The following is a 17,082-nucleotide window of genomic DNA, read 5'->3' as shown; positions in this document are numbered from 1 at the left end:
TTATCCCCAATTGTCTCCATGTAGCTCAGTGGTGTTGTTGTTATGTGCCATCGAGTGAGACCCAACTTACAGACACTCCTCCTTCGGTTTCCTGGGTGACATCACTACGGAAGTAGATTGCCCAACCTTCCTTCCGTGTGGTTCAGTGGAGACTATTATATGCTGCCAAGCTTGCTGTCTTTAGGAATCTTTGAATGTCCAGGTAGCTAGGAAGGCTTTCCAGGGTGTGTGAGTAGGGGTGTATATGTGTGGTAATTGACTAGGGGAGCTGGTAGAGACAGAGGCTGTGGTGGTTATGTTTTTGTGTCAACTTGGCTGGGCCTGCTTGAGTGGCTGGGCAGCTGGATGTAGACTGGTAATCAACTCCATGGTGGAATCTACTGGGAACAGCTGAGTAGCTGCCTTAGGGAATGTGGTCTGCTTCCTGTATTTAAGCAGACACGTTGGGAATAGTCTCTAGCCTATTGCACCCTTGGACTCTGCATGTAGCCGTGTCATTACTCAGCAGCCTGCTATGCTTTGCCGACCTTGGGACTTACAATAGACTTAAGTTAATGGCCTGCTGGGTAGTTTGGTAACATCGGGACTGTGCCTTTTTACTTGTCAACCTTGGGGCTTCTCAGCCTCAGCAGCCAGCAGCTGTCTGAATGAAGAAATGCCTCTAGATTTAGTGGGCTGGGAGCAGCCTGGCACTTTGAACTTGGGCTTAAAGCCCCAAATTGCAAGAATAAACTCCTGTTTATTAAGACCATCCCTTTTGTGATATATTTCCTGTCAGAGTGGGACTAGGTAACCAGAACAGACGCTCTCTAGGATATGGTCCTTCCAACCTAGTCTTGTGTGACTCCTTTTCAAGTCCCTGATTAAAAGCAAAGGACTTTTTGACCATGTGGTTACTAAAGTTACCCCTTGACTTCAGCTGATTGATTATTTTAAGAATATAAATGAATGAATTAATGTAAGTAAGCATTTTTGTTCTGTTGACCTAAAGCTATATCATTGTGACCATGGTTTGGACATGTATCAGTCATCTCTGGGAGTTTTAGCATAAGTTTGAGGACAGATCACTGATGGAATTGGTATTTCTGTTCCAGAAGTACTGATCCAAAGAGGCCTGGAGTACCATCTTATTTCTATTTTAAGAAAATAATTTTTCATCCCAGCTTATAAGTATCATCACCTAAATTGTTCCTCTCTAGAGAAACTAACCTATTAAGACTAACAGCATTTAATTTAAATGTTTTTGTAATCCTAACTAAGTGTAATGGACTGGCCTGCACCTCTCTGGTTTGGTGACTGAATTCCTGGCAGGAGGATCCAGTGGATACATCAAAGATTTGGTCAAAATCTCCTAAACTGGTCCAAGTCTTAAATTTTAACTGCTTTTAGTATTGTATAAGGAGCTCTGGTAGTGTAGTGCCTAAGGCACTTGACTGCTAACCAGAAGGCTGGCAGTTCAAACCCACCAGCCACTCCTTAGAAGGAAGGTTGGGCAATCTTCTTCCATAGTGATACTGCCTCAGAAACCCAAGGAGGGGTCACTATGAGTCAGATCTGACTCTACAGCACATAACAACCATAACATAAGGAGTTCTGTTGGCACTGTGGATAAAGCACTGGATTGCTAACCAAAAGGTCAGCAGTTTGAACACACTAGCTTCTCTGTGGGAGGAAGATGAGCTCCTATGAGTAGGAATTGACTTGATGCTGTGTTTTTTTACGTATTTATTTATTTTGTATTCCATAGAACCAGTTGGAAAGGGATTACATTCATTACTAATGATTTTCTTCATTTAGAATATACTTGGCTGCATGTTTTAGTATAAAATTCCTCTGATGCACTGAATTACTTGGTATCATTCTTCTAGCCATGGTCTTTGTGACTCTCACCAGATGACTGGGTGGAAGTATGGAAATATAATGTGCTTATGATTCACCAAGTACATTGGGTAGCTTGTTAACAATGTACATAAGGTACCTGGCCCCTTTGTGGGGGTGGGAACACGGACATAAGGTAGACGGAACCCTAACGTGGGACTGGTCAGTTTGGCCATTCCACTAAACTTAAAGAGGTGGAAAGGGGATCTCAGTACCATCAATAGAGAGAAGAAGCAGGAGGAGTGGAATGTGTCCTTGGACCCTAGATCCCTGCGCAGAAAAACAGCAGCAGTGAGAAAGAGTGGCAGGCTTGGTTGCCTATGGAGTGAGAAAGCTGAATGCGTTTGGGCAGGAGGCTTGCTGGCAGGGTGGGGTACCTCCCTGGGCACCAGCAGAGCTAAAAGAGTTTTGTAACACTTGCCAAAGCAGGCCAAGGCCTGAGGCTGAGGGCCAAAGAAAGGTGTGCCTACAGGCATGCCTGAGAAGAAGCTGTCCTGATTGAAACACTTTTTCCTGACTTGTTTCTGAGCCTGAATTGTAATCTGTAACTTCCCTAATAAATTCCATGATCTGAGTATTGTCTGTGAGTTCTGTGTGCCCATTGTAACAAATGACTGAACCCAGCAGAGAAGTAGAGAGTGCCATGGGAGGGACAGTTGGTGTCAGGATGGTAAGAAGATTAGAGGGTGGTAGCATATCAGACCTCCACCTGATAGGAATCAGCCTTGGGCTGTTGATGGTGATGGTGATTCTATCTCCTCATGAAGTTAGAGGAAGTCAGAGGATGCCACACCCATTCCCTTTTTGCAAATCTTAAACAGCTAGAGAAACTCAATCACTTCTGGCAGCCCAGTATTCCACCAATTGATGTGTTCTAATTTATCCAGCTACTCATCTATAGTTGGACACTGATTTTTCCCCCAAAGATTTACTCTTACACATTGGGCTGCAATGGAGGTTCTAGAAATAATCTTTTATGGACTTTTCCCTTAAATTCTTCTTGTTTCATATTATACTCTCTTTAGGTAGAATCTAGTGTTCCTTCTCCCAGTGAATGGCAGCACTTTTCTGCCAGTGGAACAAACCAGATGAGGGTGGAGGGGTGGGGAGGACTTGGATGGGAGGAGTACTTCCCTGATGCCTGTTTTCCCTTTTTTCACCCAGCAAATCCATCACTCATCAACTTCTCAGCCTTCCCTTCCTGCAAGCCCACTGTCAGATTCCCTGAGGAGTAGACTCATGTCAGCTTGAGGAATCTTGTAGAATGATAAAAGTACCACAAAGGCCTTCATTCTACTTTTGTCTCCACATAGGGAGCTACAGCAAGCCAAAGTTGATTTTCTAGCCTCTCAAGTCTCTTAGCTCAGGAACAAGCACTGGAAGACCATGGAGGGGGACCACTCTGCTGGTTAAATCATACTTTCTTAACATTGGCTAGCCCTCCCAAAGTCATCTTCTGGTAATACACAAAATCCCAGTTTGTCCCTAGCTTCTGAATAAGTACCTGTTATTCACTCATTTCTAAGACACTCTAGTGGTACAATGCCTAAGGCATTTGACTGCTAACCAGAAGGTTGGTGGTTCAAACTCTCCAGCTGCTCCATGGGAGGAAGATGGGGCATTCTACTTCTATAAAGATTTACTTCCTTGAAAACTCAGTGAGGGTCAGTATGAGTCAGAACTGATTCGACAGCAGTGGGTTTGGTTTGGATTCATTTACTTTTACTTATTCACATATTCATCCATTCATTTGTTAAACTTGTATTGACAACTGTTATGTGCCAGGCACACTTCAAGGAACTGAAGAGAAAATGATGAGCAAGAAAACAGATACAATTACCATGGTGATTCAGTTCATAAACTACTCTCTAGAAATGGCAACAAGGGCAGTGTGAACTGATTGTGCTTCTTGGAGAATTTCCAGCACAAATGAGGCTTTAGGATCCCTAATTCTTCTTTTCTTCCATTAACAAAGCTATGCTATGCAGGAGCTCCAAAATGGCTGAAGGAAACATATACTTCGGTAGGAGACTATCTATATAACATTTTAATCAAAACTAATCAGGGCCATGGCTGTTAATCATCCTTGGACTTGTTAAAGAATAATGTTTAATTCAGGGAATTTAACACAACTCAGGGAAGAACAAGATCAGAAATATAATTTTCCTCCTGAAGGATAGTGAATAGCTTCTAAGCAGTACTGTAAACATCAGCATGGTTGGTGTTAAAGAGCGAGGTGCTCCTAGGAGGCCATAGTGGGACAGGGGAGGTGCCACATGCAACCCTGCTTTCAGAGGTATTCCACACTGTCTTAGCCCTCTAGTGCTGCTGTAACAGAAATACCGCAAGTGGATTGCTTCAACAAGCAGGAAGTTATTCTCTCACAGTTTAGGAGGCCAGAAGTCCGAGTTCAGAGTGTTGGCTACAGGGGAAATTTTTCTCTGCATGTATGTTGGTCCTAGAAGGATTGTAGTGCAGGGAGCCTGCATCCAAAGGACATGCTCTTTTCCTGGCTCTTCTTTCTTGGTAGTAGGTTCCCCACCCCTCTTCTGCTACCTTCTCTCTCCTTTAATGTCTTGTCAGATTAAAAATGTTGCCGGCCACACCTCTGGGAAACTGTCCTTACATTGGATCAGGGCTGTGATGGGATTAAGAATATTCCATCCTACCTTAATCCTTTTGCAACTGATCTGCTTATATATCAGATCACATCATGGAGGATCATGACATTACATCTTAACTGCCACGTTATATCATTACATAACTGCCAAACTATTGAGAATCATGGAGGATCACGACATTACATCTTAACTGCCACAATATATCATTACGTAACTGCCAAACTATTGAGAATCATGGCCTAGCCAAGGTGACAAATAGTTTTTGGGAACACGATTCAAATCATGACACATACCCCGAATTCTTAATCTTTCTGGGGTTCTGCAAGTATAAATGGCTTTGTTTCTTGGTTTCCTCCACTGATAGTTTAGGTTTCTGCCAGCTTGTCTCTGTTATCTATAACTAACCATCCACCTAAAGGAAGATACAAAGTGTGACCTATGAGCTGTGATACACAAAAAAGATTGCATGATTGTGCCATATTATATCAACAAAAACCTGGACAATAAGCACAGCACTGCCATCTCTGCCCTTGTCACAGCTCAGGGATCTCAGGTCCAAGGACGTGCTCCACTCCTGGCTCTTCACCTTGATGGTAGTGAGATCTGCCTTTTCAACCTCTGGGGTGGCTCATTTTAATTCTAGTGAGATGGCAAAACGGACCAATCCCCATGACAGGATTCCACACACCTTATCTCCATGGTCCCACACATATAAGGGTGCCATGTACCTTATTTACATTATTAACAAGCTATCCAATCCCCCTGGTGGGCCACAAAGCACTTCACCTTTGCGTAGTTCCACCCTGTCATCTGGTAGAGTCACAAAGACCGTGGCTAGAAGAGCCATACCAAGTAATTCACTGCACTTAGTCTAGCCTAACCAACGTAGTTTTCTCTTCTGTGTGCTTAGTATAAGGTGTCACCATCCATCTAGTAAAACATCCAAGAAACTTTACAGGGCTCTTCTCCCTCCTCTCATTAACTTATAGCTGGAAATCTGAGGGCTCTTGGAATGAAAGGAAGCAGAAACAGTTTTATAATTTCTTTTTAAAATTGAAAACATGTTCAAAATGGCCAAGAATTCCTTTAAGAGAAAGATGAAAATGTAAGGGGGAGGAACACTAGATTAATGGAAACAGTACAACCAGAAAGGAAGTAATATGAGTGCTTAGCCATTATGGAGAGCTCTGGTGGCCTAGTGCCTGAGACATTTGACTGCTAACCAGAAAGCTGGGGGTTCAAACTCACCAGCCACTCCTCAGAAGGAAGGTTGGGCAGTCTACTTCCTTAGTGATACTGCCTCGCAAACCAAGGAAGGTTGACTATGCGTTGGATACAACTTGACAGCAGTGAGTTTGGTCTTTTTGGTAGACATTATGAAGAATGTAACCAATGTCACTGAAAAACTTGTGTAGAAACTGTTGAATGAGAATCTAAACTGCTGTGTAAATCTTCACTGAAAACACAGTAAAATACTATTTTTTAAAAAATTGAAAACATGCTATTGAATACAACTTTAAGGCAAAAATGCATATCTACAAACCATATACAGACTGCTTGAACTGCTGAGGTGAGACTGTCCCTCAAAGAACCTGGCAGTGTCCTCACTAGAGATGAAGCTACAGAGGTTAAAACAGAAAGTACTTGATGTTTAATGGATATGATGAGTAGGGAAAGGTTCTGGGCCTATTCTTCTGAGGGTGCTGCCATTCACTAGAGGTGGGCCCTGGGAAGTGGAGGAAGGTGGATTCAGTTTGAGAGACAGTGCTCTTAGATCCAAGTGGTCATGAGGAGATGACAGCTAGATCCACAGATAGGCCTGGTGGTCAAAAAAGTAGTTGTGCTCCTAATATTTGAAGTTGTGGTTGAGAGCGCCAAAGGAGACCCTCATTCCATATGTCTAAGTATTTTAAAGTTACAAATCAACTTAAAAAAACAGTAAAATAAAATAAGATCTTTCCTCCTATCTTGACAAAAATACCTTCTTAATAGACTGTGAGGCCAGTTTCTCATTTTAATCCTCACAGGTCCGTGCCTGAGCCTAGTGGTACAAAGAGCATCCACTCTTCTCAGCTTTGGCTCCTCCTGCACTGAAAAGGATCTTGTGCCACATCCAAGCTCTGTCCACACCTCTGCAAACAGCTGCCCTTTGGCCACTTGGCAATCTTTGGGTGCACTCATTGGAGGCTTAATCCATCTTCAGCAGTACTGACAGGGGAAGAGGCCTAATCAGTCTCCAAGCATTTGAACAGGTTATTCATCCCCAGATCCCAAGTAACAGTATGGCCTGAAAGAGGAGTGCAGCTCCAGATGAATGTACATGTCCCCTTGGCCCTGCATGTTTCTCACTCTACAACGGAGAAGGGCACATTTAGAGGTCAAGAATACACCCTTCAGGAGGGGAGGGGAGCAAGAAAGGGAAATGTTTTCCTCAATGAACTGTGGGGAGACTATAGAAGCCACAGATTCTTGGAACAAAAGAAATATGAGAAGCTACTTTGTCAGAAGGCATCAGTGACAAAAGGTCATAGGAATGATTGTTCCTCTTCCCTGGCTTGATTTGTGGCAATCTTTTCTCCAACTTTCCTGCTGTTAAAGCCTTTTGCCATCCTTCGATCCAGGCGGCAATCACTGCACCCAACACTTCAAACGCATTTCTTTAAACATCCCTGAAAACTTCTAACACTTGCTTGAAGCAGTCCAAAAAAAAAAAAAAAAAAAAAATCTTTTTCTAGGAGGTGCTACCTGCACCCTTTTGAGAACTGAGTTCCGCGTGTCCCTGGTGGTCTAGTGGCTAGGATTCGGCGCTTTCACCGCCGCGGCCCGGGTTCGATTCCCGGTCAGGGAATTTTTTTTTTCTTTTCTCATCACTGACATTTGATTGCAGTTCCCGCCGCCTCCAAGCTTCTACCTCCAAGTTTCTACCTCCAAGTTTCTACCTCCAAGTTTCTACCAAGCTCCCTATTGCACATCTCACAAGGCCGGTCGTCAGCTGCATAACCCCTATGTGTTACTGAAGCCATGCTCAGTGAGCTCTCAGCTCAAGGCCGTGGGACACGAAATCTGCATGGCTTTAAAACTTCCCCCCGGTGATTCTCAGGTCAGTTTTGAGAAGGGGAGGCAAGGTCACTGAGGAGCCAAGGACTGTCGTATTATATAATATAATACCCATTATAAGAGGATTACTTTGGTCTCTTTATTATAGTTCTTGGCTTATAGCTAAAGTTAACTAGAGTTTTATACTTGTTGTTGTTATGTGCCGTCGAGTCGGACCCGACTCATAGCGACCCCTCCTTGGGTTTCCGAGGCAGTATCACTGCGGAGGTAGATTGCCCAACCTTCCTTCCGAGGAGTGGCTGGTGGAACCCACCAGCTTTCTGGTTAGCAGTAAAGTGCCTTAGGCACTACGCTACCAGAGCTTATATTATATATTGAGTTGAGGTGTAAGCAAGAGAGTTTAAATTTGTATGTAGGGTTTTTAAAATTATACACCATTTCCCTGCTCCTTGGGTGCTGATCTGCCTCAGGACAGGATGTTAGAAGTGTCTGAAGAGGTGAGCACTAGCCAGTTTGGCAAAAACAGAGGTGACAAAAGTAGCAGCAGTAGCATGTCAGTAATGAGAAAGAAGAAAAGCAACTAATCCTAGCCACTAGACCACCAGGGCTGTGTACAAAGTATACATTAAGAGACTGTAGATAGCACCTCTCTAGGGAAATATCTTAGGACTGACGCAAGCAAGAGTTAGAAACTTTCAGGGATGACTGCGGAAATGGTTTTGAAGTTTTGGGTGTCGTGACTGCTGCTTGGGTCAGAGAATGGCAGGAAAGTTAGAGAAAAAATTGTCACAATTAAACCAGAGGAGAAAATCTTTTCCGCAACCTTTTTGTCACTGACTCCCTCTGACCACAAGGGTTTCTCATATTTAATTTGTTATCCAAAAATCTGTGTGCCTCTCTCACTTCTGTAGTTTCCCCCTACGGTTATTGAGGGGGATTGAGCAAGCAGCTGGTACTCTATCACCACCATTTCAGGAATTTGGTCCTTCCAAGCTGACCCCAAAATTGTCTACCTCACAGAAGGCACAAAAATTGGTTCCGGCAGATGAAACCATTTCCCCAAAGCCTGGCCCTTCAGATGGTGGTCTCAAAAGAAGTAGGATGCTGATGATTCTCTTTTTGATCTCTGCAACCACGAGCCCATCACCCATTTCGGCCCTCCAGTAGCCAGAGCCCTTCCTATCCCCACCAGTCCCTCCACCGAAGCGGAAGGCGCAATCCCATGTCAGGGCCGCCTCCCAACCCTGCCAACCCTCGGTCTCGTTGTCTTTTCATTCTCATTAGCACCATTATTCTAGGATCCTCTCCGCTCGGCAATTCCTTAGTCATGACCCAAAGATGGTTCCAGGGCCGGGGACCTGTGTGGCGGGGGTGAACTCCCGCGGGGATCACGAGATTAGAGCTGGCCACAGAGAAGCGCGCGGCTCCCAAAGACTCGCCCTCCAGCGACGAAGGTAGACTTTCTGGAGAAGGGTTTTGCCGAACGGTGTTCATCTGGGAGCTCACCGCGCCGGGCTGGCGCAGTGAGGAGGCAAGAGCTCCCCCAAAGGCGGCGGCCGGGGCCAGTGGAGAGCGATTGTCCTTGGCGGGCGCGGGGCGAGTGTCCGGCGGCCGCTGGTGGCGCTGTGGCGGCTCAGAGCGCTGACGGGTGGGCGGGGCATCGAGGAAGGGTTGCGCCTGGAGAAGGTGAGTACTCTGCTAAGAGTCCTTGACCTTTGTGGCTATAGACCATTGGTAGTACCGTATAGTGGTGAGTGTAGTTACCTTTACAGGTTTTGATCTTACACCATGGATCAAGGAAACTGTGCTAGTTATCTTGTGCAACAGCCAGCAGAGTATCAAGGGGATGTGCTGAGAGTTCTGTGGCCATATGAGTGTGTTCTGAGGTGTTAGCAAATAGTAAGAAATCCAGGGACTATATACACGTATTGGGAAAGGAGCTCTGGTTGCACAGTGGTGAAACGCTTGGATGCTAACAGGACCAGTCTGTGTTTAGAACCCACCAGCAGCTCTGTTGGAAAAAAGAACTGGCCATCTGCTCCCCTAAAGATTTATTTTTAGGTGTCATCCAGTCTGTTCAGACTCCAGTGACCCTATGTACAACAGAGGGAAAAACTGCCTGATCCTGCGCCATCCTCAAAATCATTGCTATGTTTGAGCGCATTGTTGCAGCCACTGTGTCAATCCATTTCATTGAGGGTCTTCTTTTCACTGACCTTCTACTTCACTAAGTATAATGTCCTTCTTCAGGGCCTGGTCCCTCCTGATAACAAGTTCAAAGTATGTGAGATGAAGTCTTGCCATCCTTGCTTCTAAGGAGCATTCTGTCTGTACTTCTTCCAAGATGGATGCAAAAAGGGTATGGTGGTGAAGTCCTCCACTGACTTCCTCTAACTTCCCCAGGGGTAGATGGAATCAGCAGCAGCCCAAGACTGATTACTATGAGGTGGAAGTCAGACTTGCTGCCGCCCTGCACCCTTTTTATCAGTTCTGACACCAACCATGCCTCCCACTGCATGCTCTACTTCTTTGCTCTGTTGTGTAATTTATTGCAGTGGCCACAAAGGACTCACAGACAATACTCAAGATTATGGAGTTTATTAGGAAGTAACAGGTCACAATTCAGTCTCAGGAATGCTCAGGAAATAATTCTTCAAACAGGATAGCCTCTCCTCGGCCATGCCCAAAGGCACACCTCTTTAGGCCTCAACCTCTCTGTCTGGCCTCTGCCCTGCTTGTGTAAATGTTACAAAGCTCTTTTGGTTCTGCCGATAGGTACATCTAGGTGCACCCTATTCCGCCAGCAAGCCTCCTGCCCAAGAGCACTCAGCTTTCTCACTCTATGGGGCAGCAAGCCTGCCTCTCTGTCTTGTGCCTCTTGGTCCCACTGCCACCATCTCTCTGACAAGCCCAAGGTTGACAAGTAAAAAGGCACAGTCCTGATATTACCAAATCACATGGCAGGCCATTAATTCAAGTCCATTGTAAATCCCAACGTCAACAGAACATGGCAGGCTGCTGAACAACGATACAGCTATATGCAGGGCTCAAGATGCCATCAGCTAGAGACTATCCCCTGGAAGGAGGGTTGGGCAATCCTACTTCCGTAGTGATACTGCCTCGGAAACCCAAGGAGGGGTCGCTATGAGTCGGGGCCGACTCGACGGCAAATAACAACAACAACAACAGAGACTATCCCCAAGGCTTCTCCTTATATACAGGAAGCAGACCACATCCCAAAGGCAACTACTCAGCTGTTTGTGGTAGATCCCACCATGGAGTTGATCATGGGGAATAACTACCACCAGCTGCCCAGCCACTCAACCAGGCCCAGCCAAGTTGACATACAAACTGAACTACCACAATACTCATATAATTAAGTTTTTGTTAAGTATTTGCTATCTATTTGCTCCATATGTTCTTTATTCCTTTGTTACTACTTTCTTGTCTTCTCTTGTGTTAATCTTTTTGTTATTCAATTTTATCGCCTTTATTAGCTTTTAGTTATATCTTTTGTATTATTCTTTTCGTGGTTACCCTGGACATTACAATAGGTATCCTTAACTTATTACTGTATAACTCAAATTAGTATATTTGCCACTTCCTGAACAGTGCAACTTCCTTTTAGCAGTTCAATTCCATTGAACTAAATTCTGTCATTTGTACTTGTTATGGGTTGAACTGTGTCCCCAAAAAATATGTGTTTTACCCAGGCTGACGCACCCACATACTCTATGGAGATACATCCCTTGGAGTAACTGACCACAGGACACCAGAGGGGCAGCATTCACACAGAGGAAATGCAGGGCACACAGGAGTGCATAACTATGAGGGACATGGCGGGAAGGTGTACTGGGCAGGGAGGAGAGGAGAGTGGGTTAGGGTTGGGGATGGTAATTGGAGAGTGAAACCAAATGTACATGAGATGTTGGATGTAAAACATACTCTACTCTGTAAACTTACACCTAAAGCACAATAAAATAAATAAATAAATATAAAACAAGAAAAAAAAAATGTGTGTGTGTGTGTGTGTTAAATCCTAACCTCTATGCCTGTGGTTATAATCTCATTTGGAAATTGGTTGTCTTTGTCATGTTAATGAGACAGGATTAGTAGAGGATGTATCTTGAGTCAATCTCTTTTGAGATACAAAGGAGATTAAACAAGCCAGCAGAGCAGAGAGGGGGGAAGACAGATGCCAAGCCACGTGAAGGCTGCCCAGGGGGAGAAGCTAAAATAGACGCAGGTCTTCCTCTAGAGTCAACAGAAGAAGAAAACCTTCCCCTAGAACTGGCACCCTGAATTTGGACTAGCCTCCTAAAGTGTGAGAAAACAAATTTCTGTTTGTTAAAGCCACCCATTTGTGGTATTTCTCTTACAGCACCACTAGATATCTCAGATAGTCCTATTGTCTCTTACCCTTCTTTTCTTAATTCACTAATGCCTTTCCCACAGTAGAGGCTCTAGGGCCTCCCCACACTGTCTCCACACCCTCTTTCACCAGATGATTTCACCTCCAACATCCTTGAGAAGATGAGGTGATTTGACTTTGCTGTCGGTTTCCACAAGGTATTTTGGAATACCATCCACAGAGATATTGAACTCATCCAATCATACTTTCACTCCAGTCTCTACAGTGCTTCTCTGTTATCTCTTTCTTCTCCATTTGCTTCCCCAGACAATAAGATGTACTCTCCGAAGACCAGAGATATCATGAGAACATCAGGGTAAGTCAAATTTACTTAGCTTCACTCTCCTATCTTTGTTAATATTCCCTCATGTTGTTGTTGTTGTTATGCACCATCGAGTTGGACCTGACTCACAGCGAGCCCTCCTTGGGTTTCTGAGGCAGTATCACTATGGAAGTAGATTGCCCCATCTTCCTTCGGAGGAGTGGCTGATGGGTTTGAATCGCCAGCCTTCTGGTTAGCAGTCAAGTGCCTTAGGTATTATGCTACCAGAGCTCCCTTCCCTCATAGTAACATTTAATTAAATGTGATAAAAAGTATGAAACCCAAAACCAACCCACTACCATCAAGTTGTTTCCAACTCATAGCGACCCTATAGGACAGAGTAGAATTGCCCCATAGGATTTCCAAAGCTGTAAGTCTTTACAGAACCTGACTGCCTTATCTTTCTCTGGGATCAGCTGGTGCCGGTGTTCTGGTTGGCAGTTGTGGTAGTTATGTGTCAACTTGGCGGGCCTGGTTTTGAGTGGCTGGGGAACTGGATGTAGTTATTCCCCATGGTGAGACTGGTGGAATCTACTGGAGTACCTGAGTAGCTGCCTTAGGGATGTGGTCTACTTCCAGTATATAAGAATCATTGAGAAAGGTCTCTGAGCTTTTTAGCACTCTTGGACCCTGCGTGTAGCCATTCAGCAGCCTGCCATGTTTCCTGCTGATATTGAGACTGTCTCTGGATTGACTATGGCCTGCCATGTTGTTTGGTAATCTTGGGACTGTGCCATTTTATTTGTTGATCTTGGGTTTGTCAGCCTCAGTAACCAGCAGCTGCCTGAGTTAAGAGAAGTGTCTAGCTTCAGTGGGCCTGGAGTAAGAGGCAGAGCTGAAGCCCAAGGTTGAGAGGTTTCCACCCAACCCCTAGAGCCTGGCACTTTGAAGTCTGGCTTCTAGCCTCCTGAACTGTAAGATGGAAGCTCAGGCAGCATAGTGCCTAAGGCACTTGGCTGCTAACCAGAAGACTGGCAGTTAAACCCACCAGCAACTCCTTGGAAGGAAGATGGGGCAGTCTACTATCCGTAGTGATACTGCCTAGGAAACTCAAGAAGGGTTCACTATGAGTTGGGTCTGACTTGATGGCACATAACAACAAATTGTAAGATGAAAAATCCCTGTTTGTTAAAATCACCCATTTATGTTTTTTTGTTAGCTCAAAATTAGGTAACAAAAATAGCAGTGGAATGCTTTAACCATTGCATCACCAGAGCTCCTAAAGAGTGTGAAAGTGCCTTCCAAATTTACTGCTGGTCAGTGTAAGGTTGTTTATTCTGTTTATGGCAACCTTGTTTCCCTTATCTTAGTCAAGTTTGTCCCTCATCTCTTCCTACCTATAATTACTGCTCATCCCACACAGCAGGGCACACATGCTTAGTGTCTGTGGTAGTTAAGTTTATGTGTCAACTTGGCTGGGCCTGTTTGAGTGGCTGGGCAGCTGGATGTTGTTATTCCCCATGGTGAGACTGGTAATTAACTCCATGGTGGAATCTATTGGAGCAGCTGAATAGCTGCTTTAGGAATTTGGTCTGCTTTCTGTATATAAACAGCAGCTTTGGGAATGGTCTCTAGCTTTTTGGCATGCTTGGACCCTGCATGTAGCCAGGATTTCATTCAGCAGCCTGCCATGCTCTGCCAATCTTGGGACTTTTAATGGACTCAAATCAATGGCCTGCTATGTGGCTTGGTAATATCGGGACTGTGCTTTTTCACTGGTTGACCTTGGGCTTGTTAGCCTCAACATCCAGCAGCTGCCTGAGTGAAGAGATGCCTCTGGCTTCAGTGGGCCAGGAGCAGGAGGCAGAGCTGAAGCCCAAGGTCGAGGGGCTTTCACCCAGCCCCTAGAGCCTGGCACTTTGAACTGGGATTTCTAGCTTCCCAAACTGTAAGAGAATAAACTCCTGTTTGTTCAAGCCGTCCCATTTGTGGTATATCCCTGACAGAAAGGCACTAGGTAACCAAAACTGTGCCAGTGGATGACCTGACCCATGGGCGAGCCATGCTTCCTGTCAAGAATTCCTCAGGGGACAACAGGAGCAGGAACACTAAAGCATGAGGATTTGAGGAAGCCTGAAACTCTGCGCCACGTTAAACAGCAACGACCTGACTTGGAACTTCCAAAACGGAAAGTTTCCTGAGTAAGTACTATCAAGTTCCCAGTGTGCTGTAGCCATGCTTCTCCGCTAGCAGAGAACTGGGGGGACTTTCCCACTTAGTCCCTGGCATAGTGATGAGGCCCTGATGTGGTTGGTTGACTTAAGTACATTTTTTGTCAAGACAGCATGATGAGCCATTACGTTTCAAGGGTGGTTTGTGAGCACCAATCAACCAACGGTTTCCGTAGTGTAGTGGTTATCACGTTCGCCTCACACGCGAAAGGTCCCCGGTTCGAAACCGGGCGGAAACAGTCCTAGTCTCTTTTTTTTTTTCTTTTTTCTTCCCAGTAGAATTCTCCAAGACCCGGGTAACAGCCTGGTCCCTCTCCCCCCAGGGTCTGAGGCAGGTTAGAAAGACAAAAGTACAGACCCGAACTGGTCTAGCGGGCCCCAGCTGTGAGCACAGAGCGGGCGACGGCGGCGGCGGCTGTGGGTGATTTGGTCCCTTGGGAGCAGTGAGGTTTTTTTTTTTTTTTTTTTTTTTTTGAGGCCCGTACAACACTTTCTGTTTCTGTGTTGTCTTAGCTGTTGACAGGAAGGCTCTATCCGCAGGATAGGAGCTGGAAATGGCCTCTCACTGAATGAAGTCGTTGGTTCTGACTCCGATTCGGGAGGTCCGATTTCTGGTTCAAGGCTAGGTACTAAAAAGTCAGTCCTTTTCTTAGATCCTGCTCAGACACCCGCCTCTTGCGCTGGGACTGCGACGAGTCCCGTACACCGGTCTCCTCGAGACCATTTGCAAACCTGTATGGAGGCCCAATTGTGCCGGATGATTACCTCTCTCTAAACTGTTGATGGGTTTCTTTAACCCGGCAGTCCAGAGGAAGTAATGGAAAGTGGCTGGGTGAGAAGCCAGGATCACAAGTCTCCCAGCTCTGTCACTCCCACCAAACCTGCCTTTGCTGTGTTTCTTGATTTAAGCAGTTCAGTCGTGAAGACTGATAATACTTTCTCCCTCCCTCTTCTCAGTCTCTCCACAACTGTTTCTAAATCAGGTGGAAACAATATATATTTTCTTTTAATTAAAAAAGTTATCCTCACAGCCCAGTAAAAAATGAGAAATTTGAGGAGATTCTTCCCTAAAGATGTACAGGTGGCAAATAATCACACAAAGAAATGTTCAACTTCATGAATCATTTAAATTAAAACTAAAATGAGATACCACTACACACATACTGGGAGCTCTGGTAGCATAGTGACTAAACTTGACTGCTAACCCGAAAGCTGATGGTTCAAACCCACCAGCCACTCCTCAGAAGAAAGATGGGGCAATCTACTTTCTTAGTAATACTGCCTCGGAAACCCAAAGAGAGGTCACTATGAGTTGGGCCCATTCGATGGCACATAACAACAACAACAAACACACATACTAGAATGGTTAAAATTGCAATGACTGATCATACTAGTTGGCTAAAATGTGGAGAAACTGGAACCCTCGTGTACTGCTGTTGGGGATATAAAATGCATCATCCACTTTGGAAAACAGTTTAGAAGTTTCTTAAAAAGTTGAACTATGACAATATGACTCAGATGCTCAACTTCTAGATATTTACCAAAGAGCAAATGAGCAAATGTTCACGGCAGCTTTAGTTGCAATAGCCAAAAACTAGAAATTACCCAAATATCCACTCACAGGTGAAAAATGAATTGTAGTATATCCACATAGTGGAAAACTATTCATCCAGAAGGAAAAAAAAGAACAATTAATACACACAGCAACATGCATGAATATCAGAATAATCATGCTGAGTGGAAGAAGGCTGGCCAAAAAACGTGCCTGCTATATGACTCCATTTATGTAAAATTCTAGAAAATGAAAACTAATCCATAGTCACAGAAAGCAGATCAGTGGTTGCTTAAGTTTAGGAAAGCAGGTGACCACAATAAGGAGAGGTTAGAAAGGGACACAAGGACATTTTAGGGGAAGAAAGATGGGGCGATCTACTTCTGTAGAGATACCACCTTGGAAACCCAAGAGGGGTTGCTGAGTCCACTCAACAGTGGTGAGTTTGCTTTTTTGAAAGGTTGGATATGTTACTTGTCTTAATTGTAGGGCTGCATTATGGCTTTCATAATGGCTCTAGACACTTTAACTTTGTGAACACTTTCCTTCATGAAAAATATTTTAAAATATATTAATAATATTTTATAGCTGCATTAGTATAAAAATGGATGTCTTAACATTACATATTAAAATGTTTGTTCAATCTAAAAACTCTTTTTTTTTTCTTTTGAACTTAAAAGAAATGAAAGAACTTTGAATTTGAAAGAAATTAAAACATTTAGGGCCCCCTAGCATACTGTCCTAATGGATAAGTTGGCCCTGAGTTGTGGTGATAGTTTCACAAGTGTATACATGTGCCAAAACTTCTAACTTGTACATTAAAAATATGTCCAGTTTATTATATGTCACTTATACCTTAATACTGCTGTTAATTTTTTTTTCTTTATTATCTCCTAGAAAAAAACAAACACATTGTGAGGCCTGTTCTGGAAACTCATATAAATATATATTTTTAATATTTTATTTAAAAAAATTTTGGCGACTGGTACACCATCCGATCTGCAACCTATACAACTATGAGACCAGAAGAACTAGATGGTGCCCAGCTACCACTGCCATCCACTTGGAAG

At 44.3% G+C, this 17,082-nt stretch overlaps 2 non-coding genes across 2 annotated transcripts; both read left to right on the top strand.

The window, feature by feature from the left end:
• The first annotated feature begins 7,275 nt into the window (after positions 1 to 7,275).
• Positions 7,276 to 7,347, top strand: TRNAE-UUC. Its single transcript has one exon. It is a non-coding gene; the product is annotated as a tRNA-Glu (tRNA).
• A 7,279-nt stretch (positions 7,348 to 14,626) lies between these two features.
• Positions 14,627 to 14,699, top strand: TRNAV-CAC. The gene has a single exon. It is a non-coding gene; the product is annotated as a tRNA-Val (tRNA).
• Positions 14,700 to 17,082: the final 2,383 nt, after the last annotated feature.

The sequence above is a fragment of the Orycteropus afer genome, unplaced genomic scaffold (assembly GCF_000298275.1).
Source record: "Orycteropus afer afer isolate SDZICR_OR568_19922 unplaced genomic scaffold, OryAfe1.0 scaffold00193, whole genome shotgun sequence".
In the NCBI taxonomy this organism is placed as follows: domain Eukaryota; kingdom Metazoa; phylum Chordata; class Mammalia; order Tubulidentata; family Orycteropodidae; genus Orycteropus; species Orycteropus afer.
The sequence above is the reverse complement of the archived record's forward strand: the minus strand, read 5'-3'. Positions and strand labels throughout refer to the sequence as shown.